This window comes from Bos indicus x Bos taurus, chromosome 2, assembly GCF_003369695.1.
Source record: "Bos indicus x Bos taurus breed Angus x Brahman F1 hybrid chromosome 2, Bos_hybrid_MaternalHap_v2.0, whole genome shotgun sequence".
In the NCBI taxonomy this organism is placed as follows: Eukaryota; Metazoa; Chordata; class Mammalia; order Artiodactyla; family Bovidae; genus Bos; species Bos indicus x Bos taurus.
In genome coordinates, this window is record NC_040077.1 from 19,139,570 (window position 1) to 19,156,656 (window position 17,087).

The following is a 17,087-nucleotide window of genomic DNA, read 5'->3' on the forward strand; positions in this document are numbered from 1 at the left end:
ATGGCTCTCATCAAAAAGTCTACAAACAATAAATGTTGGAAAGGGTGTGGAGAAAAGGGACCACTCTTGCACTGTTGGTGGGAAAGTAAATTGATAAAGCCACTATGGAAGACGGTATGGAGATTCCTTAAAAAATTAGGAATAAAACCACCATATGACCTAGCAATCCCACTCCTAGGCATATACCCTAGGAAACCAAAATTGAAAAAGACACATGTATCACATTGTTCATTGTAGCACTATTACAATAGCTAGAACATAGAAGCAACCTAGATGTCCATAGACAGATGAATGGATAAAGAAGTTTTAGTATATATACACAATGGAATATTACTCAGCCATAAATAGGAACACATTTGAGTCAGTTCTAACAGGGTAGATGAACCTAGAACCTATTATACAGAGTGAAGTGAATCAGAAATAGAAATATAAATACTGTATTCTAACACATATATATATATAGAATCTAGAAAAATGAATGGTACCGAAGAATTTATTTCCAGGGCAGCAATAGAGAAACAGACATAGAGAATAGACTTATGGACATGGGAGAGGGGAGGAGAGGGTGAGATGGATGGAAAGAATAACATGTAAACTTACATTACTAAATATAAAACAGATAACCAATGGGAATTTGCTGTATGGTTCAGGAAAATCAAACAGGGGCTCTGTGTCAACCTAGAGGGAGGGAGATGGGAGGGAGTGGAAGGGAGTTTCAAAAGGGAAGGGATATACGTATACCTATGGCTGATTCAACCTATGGTTGAGGTTTGACAGAAAACAGCAAAATTCTGTAAAGCAATTATCCTTCAGTAAAAAATAAATTAAAAAAAATAAAATAAACTATGGAATATCCAGATAATACAATATTATTCAGCATTAAAAAGAAATGAGCTATCAAGTCATAAATAGACACAGAAGAACCTTAAATTCATATTGCTATGTGAAAGAAACCAATTTTAAAACGTACATATTAAACATTCCAATTATATGACATTTTAGAAAAGGCAAAACTATGGAGACAGTAAAAAGATTCATGGTTTCCATGGGTTTAGGGGGAAGGAGGGATGAACGTGTGGAGCACAAGAGATATTTAGAGTGGTGTAACTATTCTGTATGGTACTATAGTGATGGATACTCATACATTTGTTGAAACTCATAGAAGATACAATATTGAATTCAATTGTTAACTGTGGGCTTTGAGGGACATGTCAGTGCTAGTTCATCAGCTGTAACAAATGTACCATTTATTTGGTACATTCATTTGGCACATTGGGAGGTTGGTGAAGGGGTAGGTGTTATATGAGAACTCTCTATACTTTCTGATCAATTTCTGTGAACCTAACACTGCTCTGGGCTTCCCTGGTGGCTCAGAGGGTAAAACGTCTGCCTGCAGTGCAGAAGACCTGGGTTTGATCCCTGGGTCGGGAAGATCCCCTGGAGAAGGAAATGGCAACCACTCCAGTACTCTTGCCTGGGAAATTACATGGACAGAGGAGCCTGTTAAGCTATAGTTCATGGGGTCGCAAAGAGTCAGACACGACTGAGTGACTTCACTTTCACTTTCTAAAACTGCTCTAAAAATAGTCATAAGTAAATAAATAAGGCATTTCAAGCTGTGAACACTTGTACAGTGGATATGATAGGTAAGTTTCTCATCTGGGGCCCTCAGCAGATTTCTTGGGCTCTTTTTGACATGAAAATACTTTACATTTTTACACTGGAAACTATTCCTTCTGAGAGCATACAGCCATGTTCGGAACTGGGATAGTGTCTCCAATGAGCCTGTACCCAGCCCCAGGAGTTAGGTCATTGCTTCCAACCCAGGAGCCAGACAAGGTCTACCCAAAGGAGCTGGTGCAGACAGGAGCTCTTAGTGTTCCATGGCCAGAAAGAACTGTATTGAAGAGTGAGAATCCTTGACCAGGCACAGTAATACGGGCTGTGATATATTAAGCGAAAACAAGTACTTTGCAAAAGAGCCTAAATGGGATGGTCCCGACTCCAATGGATCTTAGACAAGAGACATACCGATTGTTATCACTAGCTGTCTCAGGATGACAACCTAATGTGACTTTTATGCTCTGCTTTGTGCACCCCTACATTCTAAATTTTTTACAACAGACATGTATTATTTTTTAATCAAGGGCAAGAAAGAGAAAATATGAGAGAGAAAGGCCATCCATCAACAGAATCCACTGAGGGTTTGGGTTTATCAAGATGAAAAATGACCAGCAAAAAACCCCTCATACATCCAGCTTAGAGCTAGCTTCTGAGATACAGAAGCTGGGATACACTTGTGTTAAAAGGAAAACGGTACACATGAGAACATAAACCCATATGTATTGCTTTTAAGCCAGTTACTTGGGCCGCAGCAGTAAGGATCTGCCCAGTTCTTGTCCACATGCAGAAGATAATCAAAAGAGCACAAAGTATTTGAACGTGGCAGGTTTCCCCATCAATGCCCAACCTCTTTGTGTATGGCAGGAAAAGTCTCTCTCTAAAGCTAAGGGCAAGAATGGTGGTGTCTATAGCCCCCAAACAGATACAGATTAGACAACCTCCATTAGGGGTCTGAGGATTTAAATCTTAATAGATTGAGAGCAGGGAAGTGAGGGGAGGGGAGAGAAATTAAATAAATCGGAACCACAGCCAAGGATCAAAACCTAATACCGTCTCCTTGATGTGATGTCTCTTCCAGGGGACTGTTAATACCTTGTAACTTAACTGACACCCACAAGGGAAACACACAATAATCCACACACCCAAAAGGGATTACAGCCTCTGGAGCAGGACAGAGAATTCCTTCAGAAAGTCTCAGCAGTGAAGAAGTAAGAGAAAAAGGGGATTTTTCTTAAATGTCCCTCAATATTCCTGAGTGTGGTTTGTCCTTTCAAATCCTGTTTCCTGGGAACGCACATTTTTGTATTTTAGTGAAGGGCTCATGTTTGATGTGTGAGGTAGTGGGTTTCCAGATTCTGTCTAGGGGGCTGGATGAGAAGTTGAGGATGGGCTGTGAATTCCAACCAAGAGTTGCCAGGTCCACAAAGAGGTGCTGCCAACCCTAGTCCTAACATGGTGAGAAACATTCTGGGTCAAGGTCACTGCTGAGGTTGGAGCTCTCAGTTGAAGGCCAGATCTGTGAAGCCAAGCAGGTATCATTCTATCTTGGGCCTACTTTAAAAAAAAAAAAAAAAACTAGATGGACTCCTCTGGTGGTCCAGTGGCTTAGACTCTGTGTTCCCAATGCAACGGCCCAGGTTCGATCCCTGGTCAGGGAGCTAGATCCCACACTGCTGCAACTTAGAGTTCGCATGCCCGACCAAAGATCCTGCATGCCGCAACTGAGGCCCAGTGCAGCCAAATAAACAAGCACATTTAAAAAAATAACCACAGCTTAGGAATTCTCAGAAGTCACGTGGATTGACAAGATATTAGGGGTTCGAGAAGTAGGGTTAGGGTTAACTCTGTGTTTAGTAATGGTCTTCTAGATTTTTATGATGTATGAATAACGTTGATAGTCACATATCCTGTATCCTCCACAACGAAGTTGTATGGGAAGTAACAGTGTCACTTCCATTTTATGTGAAGAAACTAAGCCTCGGGGAAAATGATTTCCTCAAGTTGGTGAGCTAGTTAAGTGACAGAGCTGGGATATGAACCCAGATCTTCTCACGCAGAATTCTGTCCACACTGCCTGCCCTAGGGCAGCTGTCAGAGCACTAAAAGTCTAGAGTTACTTCCAAGCAGGAACTCAGAGACAGGGCTTGCAACGGGAGCCTGGATGTCTGGGAGTCTCTTTCAGGACAGGGATCCTGCCCTGTTTTCCTTCGTTTCAGGGGCTGATACATGGAAGACTCGTCATGAATGGTGGGCGAAGGAGGAAAATGGGTCAGGAACACCTGAGGTACCCAGTGGGACTCAGTACCAGCTCACAGACTAATGAGTTTTGGTGAATCAGCATCATTCCCAGCAGGGACTCCATTAGGAGGAAAGCAATGAAACCTTCCACAGCAGCTGCAGCACTGTGGCTGAAGCTGGGGGCATATGTTATCTACCCTCCTTACCCTTTGAGGACTTTCGGAAACAACCTTGGGCCACCTTGGAGGTCAGGGCTGGAGCAAGTAGAGAGGGAAGAGGGAGACTTGAGCCACTGAAGACTGAAGCAGGTGATGTTTAAATTACTTTTGTGTTTAAAGATAGGATCATGGCTGAACTTACCAATCTATAGTGGGCATCTTTCTAAACCGGTAAAAATATACACCTCTAACACCATGGTAAATATCTGTATTGTTCTTCACAGTATATAAGAATACAATAATTTATTTATCTGACACCCTTTTGAGGTGTCACCCTTATATCGCTTCCTCTTTTTTTCTCTATTATAACCATGCTACTGTGAACATCCCTTCAAACACAATTTTCAAACTTAATAAAAAGCATTGGCTAATCAGAAGAGAAAAGGTGACTTTCACCTTGAAGAGGAGCACTGGGGTAGGCTTCATGGCACACAAGAAGTGTGAGCTGGACCTGATGGTTAGGTACAGAGACTATGAGATGACAACGAGAAACAGGCAATCCAAACAACCGGCTGAACTAGAGCAAGGGGTTTGGATGAACTCCGGGAGTTGGTGATGGACAGGGAGGCCTGGCGTGCTGAGGTTCATGGGGTTGCAAAGAGTCGGACATGACTGAGCGACTGAACTGAACTGAGAGCAAGGAGACAGAGGCAGGAAAGCATGAGGTGCCCACAGAGAATGAGAACATTGTGTGATGAGATTGGAGCACGCAGTGAATGAAGCAGAGCGCCTGGAAATCGGATTCCCAACTATGTTTGGACAGAAGTGAGGAGGACTTGAACCATCCTGCAAAGCGATTTATTACTGTAGACCAACTAGAACATGTTCATCATCTTATAGGTAATTCAAAGTCAATTCTCCTGTTAATAATCACAATGAAAAAAGAACACCCTTGATTCCAGACTGGAAGATTTAAAAGAAAATTCAGACCCAAAAGTTCAGTGAGATATGCATGAAAGAACTTGGCATGGACTTGTCACACAATTAAGTGTTTAATTAAAGCTAACTCAGTATGAAAAATCAAAACAAGAGGTAATTTTTAAATTCTGGGATTCTGAACTTAGAAACTTAACTTTTTTCATGTTGACTTTGCCTGTTTTGTGATTTTAGTTTCCAATAAAGTCACATGGGGAGAAGACAAACTTGCTTCAAGAAGGAAAAGCCCCACATATCCAGGTGGCTCCTGGAATTTGTTTTCAGACTGTTTATCTCTTTAGTATTCAAACTCTCACCATCTGATCATCAAATTCACTCCAGTCTAAACTGGCCTATGAATTTTTTTTTTTCTGTGTTTGGAGTTTATATTAGAAATTAAGATTTACTGCATTTGCAGACCATTTTGCCTTTTTATGAAAAAAGTGGAGGCAATAGAGACCCACTTGTCCAATGTGTCATTTTCAACACGGTGGGCAAGCGGAGGGTGGCAGCTTTATTTATCACTGCCCGCTTGCTGGAGTGCTGGTAAATGGAATTGCTTGCTCTGCCAAGCACATGGGGAATGAGCACAGCAGTGAGGCTGGGTTTTTACAGCAGCTCTGTGATCTTGAATTATGAAAGGATTAGACAAGATTTGAGAGAAGGGAACCTCTGTTGTTTTTCTTCCCTCTTTTGTAAAGATTTGAGGGTGAGGAAAAGCCTAGCATAAAGACAATTTAGAAAGTCCACCAGATGATGTTCTTTGGAAAATGGGTTCGGAGATTTCTGATTTATTTCCTCTGGTTAACTGCCAAGTAAGAAATCACAATGCAAATAATGACTTCTCTCTCTAGAGTGAGGAATCCATTAGTATTTAACCCAAAGTCCTGCTGTGGCCCTGAAGCACTGCTTTCACCGCCAAGCTTAAGGCCCACATACTATTCTGTTTTCATACATATGAGTTGAAGCCCAGGTCTGCATAACAATGTTACTAGTAAGTGAACTCTATTTTTTGGAGGTGCTTATCATTCCTAAATTTTATCAAATCCAATTGGTCTGCAAGCTGTTAGTTTTTGGGTATCTTTGTTAAGGAAGCTATGGATACCCCTAGTACCATTTTTGGCCAACCCCCTTCCTGCCTAACCTTTAGGCCATGCCCACAGGTCCGTCTCTGCGCATCCCATTATCCTCTGGTGCCTCTTCAAGGCAGGCCCAACCGAAGCCGACATCCCAACGTCCTAGGGGTATTATTCAGGGGCTTTAGTGCAATGAGAGGCTCTTCCTGAAGTTCCAGCCTCTCTCTCCATCCTCTGCGGCAGCCACAAAGCTTCTTGAATATGTCATGCTCTATCTTATTCCTGGGTCAGAAATAAAGGCTGGGTCCCTTGGAAAGAAAACCCCATCTGTCTCAGTCAGTAGGAGCTCTCATAACAAAATACCACAGACTGGGTGGCTTAAACAACAGAAATTCATTTCCCACAGTTCTGGAGGCTGGAAGTCCAAGGTCAGGGTGCCAGCATGGTTGGATTCTACTGAGGACTCTCTTCTTGACTTGCAGATAGCTGCATTCCTGCTCTGTCCTCACAGGGTGAAGAAGAGAGAAATCTCTCTTCCTCTTCTATGAAGACACTAATCCCACCATGAAGGTCCCACTCTCATGACCTCATCCAACTCCACCTTCCAAAGGCCCTATCTCCAAATACCACATTGAAGGTTAAGGCTTCAACTTATGAATTTGGGGGGCAATAGAAAACATTTGGTTTATAACCATCGAATATGCTTTGCTTTAGCACTTGACTTAAATGGTACTTCTGTCGGGAGCGTTTCCTAAAATGCCCAAGACTATGTTCTCTCACACTATCGCATGTTTATCACGGCCCTGACCACACTGTATTGCGACTGTTGGTACACCTATTATGTCTTCTCCTACGGGACTGAACTCTTTGACGGCAGAAAGTGTGTGTTATTCAAAGATGGGTCCCTTCTACTCAACATAAAACCATGCATATAGTCAGTATTTAAATGCCTGTTGCCTAAGTGCATTAGTCAGGGTGATGTTAGTTGTTTCAACAAAATTTAAGACAGAGAAGTTTGGACTTTCCTGGCAGTCTGGTGGTTATTTAAGACTCCAAGCTTCCATTGAAGGGGGCGTGGGTTTGATCACTGGTTGGGAAACTAAGATCTCACATGCCGAGTCTCATGGCCAAAAAAAAAAGACACAAATTTGTTTCTCATGCATGTAACAATCCAGTGCTGTTTTTCAGCAGGCAGCCTTCCACAGGGTTGTTGAAGACTCAGATTCCTTCCACCGGGTGGCTCTGCCATCCCCTAGACCTTTAGGTACTATTTCAGTCAGCAGATGGGAAGAAAAGATGAAAATGATATACCTGCTTCATGATTATTTCTGCCTGGAAGTGACATGCTTCTTGTTCAAGCATATCACATTGGTATGAAATGGCCCCAGCTGGATGAAAGGGGTGAAAGGGTGGTAGAGAGCAGGCTGAGAAATATGAATCTCATGGGCAGCTGTTTCCAAACAATCACCCTTTACTATGGGACGAATGAATGAATTAAAGAATGAAATCAAAGATATAATATAGTGGAGAGAATGCAGGAATGTGGTGACCAAGAAGGAAAGCATATTAAATCCCCAAACACCTTGATTTTATAAAAGCAAGAGGTCCAAACTAGATAACTTAAATCCTAATTAAATTATCTGACCCTCAATTATGCAACTATTTAGTGAAAGGCATGGTCCCATGGATAGAAAAGCAGGGCAGGCTACAGTCCACAGGGTCGCAAAGAGTCAAACACACTGAGCCAGTAATGCATTCAACGCACGGCGATTAAACTCAAGTGACTTTGGTTCTTGTCCTAGTTTGTTGAATGGAAAAGTTACTCCTCTCCACATCTCTATGAACCTGTATCATCATCTGTAAAATGAGAGTTTTGTGCCAAAGTTTCCTACAATTCAGCCCAGTAAAGGGACCACAACCAAGAACTTAGAGGCTTATTCTGAAAATGAAAGTGAAAGTCACTCAGTTGTGTCCAGTTCTTTGTGACCCTATGGACTTGGCATTCTCCAGACCAGAATACTGGAGTGGGTAGCCTTTCCCTTCTCCAGGGAATCTTCCCAGCCCAGGTCTCCCAGCCCAGGAGACGGAACCCAGGTCTCCCGCATTGCAGGCAGATACTTTACCAACTGAGCCATAAGAGAAGCCCTATTCTGAAAATGGTACAGTTCAAATCCCTGGAATCACACGGACAACCAGTTTAGAAGAGAAAATGCAATCCACGGATCAGCCCCTTTATCTGCACATCCTCTACGCTGTGCTGTGCTTAGTCACTCAGTTGTGTCCAACTCTTTGTGACCCCATGATTGTAGCCCACCAGGTTCCTCTGTCCATGGGGCAGACAGATTCTTTACCATCTGAGCCACCAGGGAAGCCCTTCAATGAAATGAACTATGTGTGAAAGTGTTTAGAATCAGGCAGACAGAACACTGTTTATATATCTCTATTCATTCAAAAGTGGTCTGGGATTGCTCTGAGGTCAGTGAGCATGGCCTGAATGCCTGTGTCATTCCTCGGGCAGACCTTAGACCATCACACAGTGAGAATGAGAATGACTGTTTCTCAGTTATTGGAGATAAGAATTTGACATCTGATGGTTTTCTGATTGTTAATACTAACTCTGTTCTTTCTCTTTAAACAATTCTAACCAAGCATTTCATGCTATTCAGATGTACTTTAAGTCTCAAATTTTAAAACAACTGGGTAGAAAAGATTAAAAAGGGCTGAAGAGCATGCTGACTTCATTAGCAGCCTGTTTTAGGAAATTATTAAAAAAAAAAAAAAACTTCTGTAATAGAAGTTTTCAAATGGCAACAAACTTACTAGTCATTTTTCAGAAGTTACTGAGAAACTGCAAGTGTTTTTTGGCCCTAAGACTTTATTTTTTAGAATCTCATATAGCTAAATGACTGAGGCTTTAGTCCTCAAGGACTTCCCTGGTGGCTCAGCTGGTAAAGAATCCATCTGCAATGTGGGAGACCTGGGTTTGATCCCTGGGTTGGGAAGATCCCTGGCTTGGGAAGGTTCCCTGGAGAAGGGAATGGCTACTCACTCCAGTATTCTTGCCTAGAGAATCCCATGGACAGAGAAGCCTGGCAGGCTACAGTCCATAGGGTTGCAAAGAGCTGGACATGACTGAGCGACTAACACTTCCACTTTTCACTTAGTTGTCAAAGTACAAATCAGTAAGAATGTGTCCTAGAACTCTTATAAGTTTTTATTTTCAATTAGATCATTATATTTCTTCAAGAGAAAATAAAAGGGATCCCTAGTGTTCTGAAGGCTGTACTTTCTTTCCCATGCATACGTCTCAGTAAACATAACAAAATAAACAAAAGTAAGTATCTCTTATATACCCCCCCAAACTGTGGGAGTTTGGGGGGGTATACATACTCTTACATACCTCACTGTGACATCCTGCTCTGACTTATGTGTCTGACTTCCTTGTGCTAGCTCTCTTTTTTCTCCCCTCTGTATCCCTTGGGAAGAAAGTCTTCGTCCTGAGGATGGCAAAATGGTGGCAGAGAAATGATGCTACTTTGGAAATGACTGGCAAAGCACTCCCTAGGTTCCACCTGCCAGGGGAGGCCTCCCTGCCCTACCTCAGCCCAACACCGCCATTTCACACAATTTACCTTCCACCCCAAATCTGGAGCACCAGTCTATAAAGAACAAAGGGAAAAGCAAGCTGTCCCTTAAAGAATTGAGAACTCTTAATTCTTTTTCATGGTATAAAGCAATATGTTACTGTGACTTTTGACCTCCAGGGGTTGGATTAGATGATTTTCCACATGGGTTATTGTGAAAGGTTTTATTGCGCATTCACTTCACAGATCCCCCCACAATTTAAATGCCATAAAAATGGCTAACATATGTACCAGGTTTTAAAAATGTCCATCCACCAAATGGAGTTCCTTCTCATGCGGCCACCCGGAGCTGGCAGCGTTTCCTCCACACACCTAGAGAAGGTTCTAAGTGGGAGGCAGAGTCACTCTGTTGAGCTGTAATGAATGCAGCTCCCAGGGTGGAGGTGACAGACTTTCTGCCTCTATGACCCTCAGAGACACATCTTGGCTGGTTTTTTTTTTTTTTTTTCCCAATACTGGTGGGAGTTTTATTTGTCTGCTTGCTTTTCTTCTTTGGGAAGTGGGTTTTTAAAAACATTTCTCTGTGGGTCACAAAAAATCTGTACTCCTAGATTCCATGAAGGTAGAATGAATTAACATGGCCCACAGCCACTGTCTCAGTGGGCTATTTCAGTTCTCATGCTCGCCCGAGTGTTCTCATTTGTAAGCTACCAACATTACTAACCTACCTGTTAAAAAACACAGGGAGAGAATTTATCATGATTCACTAGGAGCAATGCAGTCTTTTCCTTAGCAGGAAGTCATTGTCTTTATATCCATTAGCTAGCAACAACAATACTAAAAAAAAATTACATACATGGATGCACTTCTCTTTTCATAACAGATGTGATTTCTCAAAGCAAGACTGCCTGTGAGAATTCCTTCAAGGTCTAGTTAATTAATGCCTTCTCTGTAGATTCAATGATCAGGTGTGATTTCTGTCTCGACCTCTTTTTTGGCACTCATCATAGTGTGCCCTAGATCCCCCTAGGGACCTAAAAGGAAGCCTCATAAGGGTCTGAGAACCGGCCTGTTAACAGTGGTCCCCTGTCTTTCTTCAGCACTGGTTTCCCCTCTGCTCACAACCCAGCCTGAAGAGGACACTGCTCGTCCGAAGGACACTTTTATCTGTCCCTGGGTGCCAGCCAGATATACTCCAGGCACCAGAAGGAAGCTGGAGGTCAAGGAAGGCCTCCTCCTGTCCCCTCAGAGCCTCGCCTTGTCACTTGGCTTGGGCATCTCCATTGAGGACCAATGAAGTTTCACTTGGGCAGCTTCATCAGCTTCTGATCTTCAGCCCTCATTCCACAGTGGCTTTAAATTAATCCAAAGGACCATCGATGGTCTGTCCATTTTTCATCCTCTTGGCTCAACTGGCATTTATGATTCCCATCTCTCTGCCCTTTAATAACAGCAGTGGGGAGGGGAACATTCTTTTAGAAGTTAGCAGCAGAGCTCACCAGGTGGAGATTTGTCTTTTGTTTACCAAAACATTCCAATACATCATTTTGGTTGAAGCAAGATGGTCCTCAGGACATAGGTGGGATGGAGACAAGAAGTTTATAAAGTGAGGGTTTTTTAGTTTCTAGGAGCAGTGTTGGAGGAATGGGGTGCGCAGGAAAGAGGATAAGCTAGGAGAGATGAGAAGGGATGGCCCAGCAACAGAAGGGAATCGAAGATTCAAGGAAATGAGAAAGTGAGTGAGAAACTCACAGCGAAGGATATGACAGATGGACTTTTTAGAATAGTAATGGTTAATGTTTTCAATATAAAGTTGTTTTTTCTGTTCTGGACATCAGTCTCATATTACAAGCAGGATTAAATGTGCTCAGTGAAAAAAGCTATAGGTTTAAAAATAATGATCATTATTAATAAATGAAGACCATCTAAATTAGTTCAAAATAGCAAAATATGTTGCACATATTGTTGTTTAATCTCTAAGTCTTATCCAACTCTTTGCACCACCCTCCCCCCGGAGTGTAGCCCACCAGGCCTTTCTGTCCATGGGATTTCCCAGGCAAGAATACTAGAGTGGGTTGCCATTTCCTTCTCCAGGGGATCTTCCCAACCCTGGAATCAAACCCGTGTTTCCTGTATTGGCAGGCAGCCTTTACCACTGAGCCACCAGACAAGCCCACGCCATACATACAGGCACCCAAACAAACTCAATTTCTTTTCCACGCACACCTATACATTGTATCTAGGATAAGAGACAGAGTTTTACAGCTTCTCTTTAACACAGTTATTCTCACGTATATCCCCCTCTTCAGTGTTTCTCCTACTCAGTACCTGCTGGGAATGGAATCTGGGAGAGAGTAAGGAAAATGAGCATATTCCATATTTGTATAAGACCATAACCTAAAGGCTTCCCTCGTAGCTCAGTTGGTAAAGAATCTGCCTGCAATGCAGGAGACCCAGGTTGGGTCTCAACCCAGGTTGAGAAGTAAATGGCAACCCACTCCAGTATTCTTGCCTGGAGAATCTCATGAATTCTGGAGGAGCCTGGCAGGCTATGGTCCATGGGGTTGCAAGAGTTGGACACCACTTAGCGACTAAACCACATAAACCTAAAGAGGGGATATGCAACAAGGAGTAATATACAAGAGAAACCAAGAATTCAGGGGAAGTGAAAAATCTGAGTACAAAAATCTGGGGTGGAGAAGGGTCTCCAGATAAAATAAGGAATGCCCAATTAAATCTGAATTTCAGATAAACAAATTACTTTTTATGTCCCAAATATACTTCTCCTTATACTAGATGCCCTTAGTTGTATTTGAGGAAGTTGGAAGACCTAGAGTAGGAGAATTCTGGACTCTGTCAGAAGTAAAAAACATTTAAAATGTCATAGAAGAGTATGGCTTGGATACAGTGAACGTCTCAATCAAATAATATTGCGCATTTTCAGAAGTGCTGTGTTTAGAGTCAGGCTCAAAGTCCTTCACAAATTTGTATAAGTTACATGGTTTTTCAGACTATGAAACACATGATGTGAATATTCGCTCTCAACATCAACATTAACCATGAAAACTTCAAGGAGGTCCTAACACCACTGTCTTATTAACTGTCAAAAAAAACCCCACTGGCTATTCTATCTCTAAAGGCAATTACTATTCAAACCCTTAAAGGTATAGGGAAACTAATTACTATAAAGACAAGTGAATAGATCCCCCCTCAGCTCCTTCCCTATACGGTAAACAGAATGAAACGTAACCCAGGGACCCTTACCTAACAAAACTAGGCCAGCTTAGTTACCATATAGTCAAGCAGGGCCCTGTCCACTCTCCTACTACCTGATTTTATCAGGCAATAACAACTGTGCTCTTAAAATGTTCAAATTTCCAAAAGATCCAAGCCATCCTCAGTGCAATAGGATGAAACAATAGGAAATACTTTCCAATTAAAGAAAAAGGTTATTACAAATGTGCTTAATAAAATACAAGGTAAATGTACTTAATAAAGTTACGGCTTCAAGTAAAATGCAGGAAACCTCTTTCATTTTTATTAAAGCTGGATTTACTGCTGTGGTTTATTGGTTTGCATTCTCAGAACTTAATTTAGACTCTAGATGATTTGTTCAAAGGAAAGTAGATAGGTCAGCTGTGTGTTGGCCTATCCCAGCCAAGTGGTTGTGATAGAGGTACTCAGTAATCATGGCCTGTGTCACATGTCCTAAACATACAAACCCATTCAGAGAAATCTTTCCAACTTACACCAGGTTTCAGCAGGATGAATTTTCTACAAATATACCAGGTGAGGTTTTTTCTTTTCACTTTCGCACTGCAATTCTACCTCTCTCTCAGATCTGCTAGCTTGAATCCTACTGAATCTTTAAGGCTTGTGCATAGGATCACCCCACCTCTCCAGCCTGTCAGTTCTCAGTGGGTGCTGCACTACTCTAAGGCGGCACTTCGAATATTTGTGGGGATGCTCTTCTGGTGTTAGTGTGATTAAGCACTTAAATATATTACACTACATGCTATTTTACTGTAAACCATTTTTCATCTATTTCCTCTTTATATTACAGTAGGGATATTATGTTGATTTTTAAAAATTAAGTATGGAAGGAAAAGACCAAGAAAAATCATGACACTTCACTTCTGAAAAAGGGAAGTACAGAGGGGTGTTTCCCCAACCACCTATAGATTTTTAATGAAGCTACGGAAATTAAGACCATGTTATGTTGGTTGAAAACTTGATAAACTGACAGTGGAAAAGAATAAAGAGCCCAGAAACAGGCCTATAGAACTTTGTCTATTATACAAGAAGCATGCCAAATTGACGTGGACTGAGAGACTTCAATAAATGGAACTGAGAAAACAGGGTTATCCATTTGGGAAAAGAACCAAACTGAATTTCTTTCTCACATCATATACAAAAATCAACTCCAGATGGATTAAACATTTAAGTGCAGAAACAAAACTTTAAAAATATATGTGTGAATATAATTTAGCCATAGAGTAGGGAAAATTTTTTTTAAACAAAACATAAAAAGCACTGGCTATAAAAGGAAAAGGAATAAATTTGACTACATTAAACTTAAGTACTTTCCAATTATGAGTGTTTAATATATTTTTGTTATTAATACATTTCTAAAGTGCTCAATTCCAATGTAAATCTATTTGGATAAATAACATACAGAGATAAATACCTGGAAATCAATGTTCTACATTATTTGAGAAGTGCTGACTGCTTATTGAAAATAAGAAGATATGACCTAATTGGTTATGTCTGGGAGTAATGACAGAGAAGGCAATGGCAACCCATTCCAGTACTCTTGCCTTGAAAACCCCACGAACGGAGGAACCTGGTAGGTTGCAGTCCAGGTGGTCACGAAGAGTAGGACACAAATGAGCGACTTCACTTTCACTTTACTTTAAAGAAAGTGAAAACATTACAAACTAGCACCAGATGTTTGCAATTCACATAACTGATAAAGGATTAGTATCAAAGTACATAAAGAACTCCTAAATATCAAATTAAAACACACACACACACTAACATGTGCTGAAGAATTGATGCTTTTGAACTGTGGTGTTGGAGAAGACTCTTGAGATTCTCTTGGACTGCAAGGAGATCAAACCAGTCAATCCTAAAGGAAATCAGACCTGAATATTCATTGGAAGGACTGATGCTGAAGCTGAAACTCCAATACTTTGCCCACCTGATGCGAAGAACTGACTCATTGGAAAAGACCCTGATGCTGGGAAAGATTGAAGGCAAGAGAAGGGGATGACAGAGGATGAAATGGCTAGATGGCATCACTGACTCAATGGACATGAGTTTGAGCAAGCTCCGGGAGTTGGTGACAGGGAAGCCTGGTGAGCTGCAGTCTATGGGGTCCCAAAGATTCGGACACAACTGAGTGACTGAACAGAACTGACTGTTGAACTTTGCAGTTTGATACTGGAATACATTCTTAAATAAATGTGGTTATGTTATACACCGTTTTAACGTGCATTTCTCCCTTTATGTTTTTCTGCCAATGATTTATTACTCGCTGTTTATTTTATATTTATTTAGACTATAGAAATGATGTTAGACAAGAAGCAAATTCAACCGATTTTCTTATTCGAGTTCAAAATGGGTCATAAAGCAGTGGTCACAACTCGCAACATCAACAACGCATTTGGCCCAGGAACTGCTAATGACCACGCAGTGCAGCAGTGGTTCAAGAAGTTTTGCAAAGGAGACGAGAGCCTTGCAGATGAAGTATATAGTAGCCAGTAATTGGAAGCTGACAACAACCAACCGAGAGCATCATCTATAACTACACGAGAAGTTGCCCAAGAACTCAACGTCGACCATTCTGTGGTTGATTGGTATTTGAAGCAAAGAGGAAAGGTGAAAAAACTCATGCCTCATGAGCTGACCGAACGTGAAAAAAATCATCATTCTGAAATGTTGACTTCTCTTATTCTATACAACGATGACGAACCATTTCTCAATCGGACCCTGATATGCAACAGAAAGGTGGATTTTATACAATAACCAGAGATGACCAGCTTAGTAGTTGGACCAAGAAGAAGTTCCAAAGCACATTCCAAAATCAAACTTGCACCAAAAGAGGTTATGGTCACTGTTTGTTGGTCCGCTGCTGGTCTGATCCACTACAACTTTCTGAATCCAGGTGAAACCATTACAGCTGAGAAGTATGCTCGGCAAATTGATAAGATGCAGCAAAAACTGCAACGCCTGCAGCTGGCACTGGTCAACAGAAAGCGCCCAATTCTTCTCCATGACGATACCCGACCCCACTCTGCACAACCAGCTCTTCAAAAGTTGAACAAATTGGCCTAGGAAGTGTTGCCTTAGCCTCCATATTTGCCTGATTTCTTGCCAACAAACTACCACGTCTTCAAACATCCCAACAACCTTTTGCAGGGAAAACACTTCCGCAACCAGCATGAGGCAGAAAACACTTTCCAAGAACGCTGGATCCCGAAGTATGGGATTCTATGCCACGAGAATCAACTTATTTTCTTGGCAAAAATATGTTGACTGTGATGGCTCCTATTTTGATTAATAAAGATGTATTTGAGCCTAGTTGTAATGATTTAAAATTTCTGGTCCAAAACAGCAATTACTTTTATACCAACCTAATATACACTGCTAGTGGAAATTAAATTAGAGCAACTGTTGTGGAAAACAGTTGATTTTACCTACTAAAGTTAAAACATATCAGTACTCTAATGACACAATAATTCCACTTCTAGATTTATATACAGGAAAACTCCTAGATATACATGCCAAGAGCTGCGTACAAAAATGTCCACAGCCGCACTTTCCAAATAATAACTATTGTATTTAGAAAAACTGAAATGCCCATTGACAGAAGAGTGAGTAAATCATGGAATATTCATATGATGTTAAACAGTGGAGCAGCTGAAACCACTGAATCACACTGCCACATGCAACAGTATGGATGGATGTTAGAATTACAATATTAACTGAAAATAGAACATGCTATGTAAACTTTTTTCTTAAGGCTGAAACAATTAAAATGAGAATGTTTAAGAAATTCATACAGATTCAATGAAGTTATATAAAAAAGGAAGCAAGACATGACCAATATGGAATTCAGGGTAATGGTTACCTAAAACAAGGAGACAAAAAGATAGCAGGGAGGGATCTGTATCTCCAGGGTCAGATGGATGTTACAGTAAAGGTCCTATCTTTCCTGGTGGGTGGTGGTTTCAATGGTGATTATGACATTATTTTAAATACCTAGCTAAACAAACAGAAGACTAGAAGAGGACCATACACAGACCAATAATGGAGAGTGTGTCAATGACCAAGGATTATGATTAGTTATTTCATACACCTACAATTTGAGAGAAATAAGGAATGAAAAATGAGACGGGAGAAAATAAATTATGCATGTAGGATGTTACATA

The 17,087-nt window shown here is 41.2% G+C and overlaps 1 pseudogene; it reads left to right on the forward strand.

Moving 5' to 3' along the window:
* Positions 1–2,220: 2,220 nt before the first annotated feature.
* Positions 2,221–16,528, forward strand: LOC113880651 (annotated as a pseudogene).
* The last annotated feature ends 559 nt before the right edge of the window (positions 16,529–17,087 follow it).